Source organism: Hevea brasiliensis, chromosome 7 (assembly GCF_030052815.1).
Source record: "Hevea brasiliensis isolate MT/VB/25A 57/8 chromosome 7, ASM3005281v1, whole genome shotgun sequence".
NCBI classification, from domain to species: domain Eukaryota; kingdom Viridiplantae; phylum Streptophyta; class Magnoliopsida; order Malpighiales; family Euphorbiaceae; genus Hevea; species Hevea brasiliensis.
The window spans coordinates 103,309,809-103,310,756 of NC_079499.1; the positions used below are offsets into that span (position 1 = coordinate 103,309,809).

Sequence of the window (948 nt, forward strand, 5' to 3'; positions counted from 1 at the left end):
TTTGTTTGTTCTTTTTCAGGTACTTTTAATCTTTTATGAGAAGAGCTAGAAGCTCAAGTGACACAACCTTACTGTTCAATCCTGAAATTGAGAAATTTTGTAAAGCCAACAAGAAAGAGACCAGAAAAAGGAAGGATGCTTTGAGAGAGATTGAAATTGAAGCAGACATGGCTAATGAAAGAATTAGAATTGGTGTTGGTAATGCTAGAAATGGTCAAAACAATGAAAATGAAGCCCACGGAGAAGAAGTTGTTAATGCAAACGTGCCTAGGGGAAGTATGATGGATCATGCTTTTCCACGTTTTGATGATTTGAGAGAGAGCATAGCAAGACCAAGGATTGATGCAAATAGTTACAAGATGGATTTTGGAGTTCTTCAAATGATTCAAAATTCTCAATTTGGAGGACATCCTTCTGAAAATCCACACACACACCTGAAGAAGTTTGCTATGATTTGCAACATGCAAAAACAACCTGGAGTGTCTAATGATGCAGCAAGATTGAAGCTATTCCCATTCTCTTTGAAAGATAGAGCATTGGATTGGCTTGATTCTTTACCTCACAACTCCATTACAAATTGGGAGCAACTCACTGATGCATTTCTTGCACAATATTTTCCACCTAGAAAAACTCAAGAGTTGAGGAATCAAATGACAGCTTTCAGACCAAGAGAAGATGAAACTCTCTATGAGTCATGGATGAGATGGAAGGAATTAGAGAGATTATGCCCACATCATGCCATTCCAAAATGGATGATAAATTAGAATTTCTACACAAATGTCACTCCTGCAATCAGAGGAATTATTGATGCTCAAACAGGAGGAGAATTTATTATAAAGCATGAAGATGAAGCTTATGAGCTATTGGAGAAAATTGCAAAGAATACTCATCTTTGGAGTAGTCCAAGAGGACCAGCTCCAACTCAGAAAAGGCAAGCTGCTGGAATGT

The 948-nt window shown here is 37.6% G+C and overlaps 1 non-coding gene across 1 annotated transcript; it reads right to left on the reverse strand.

The window, feature by feature from the left end:
- Window positions 1-634: 634 nt before the first annotated feature.
- On the reverse strand, window positions 635-742 carry LOC131181780 (small nucleolar RNA R71). Its single transcript, XR_009150258.1, has one exon. It is a non-coding gene; the product is annotated as a small nucleolar RNA R71 (small nucleolar RNA).
- Window positions 743-948: the final 206 nt, after the last annotated feature.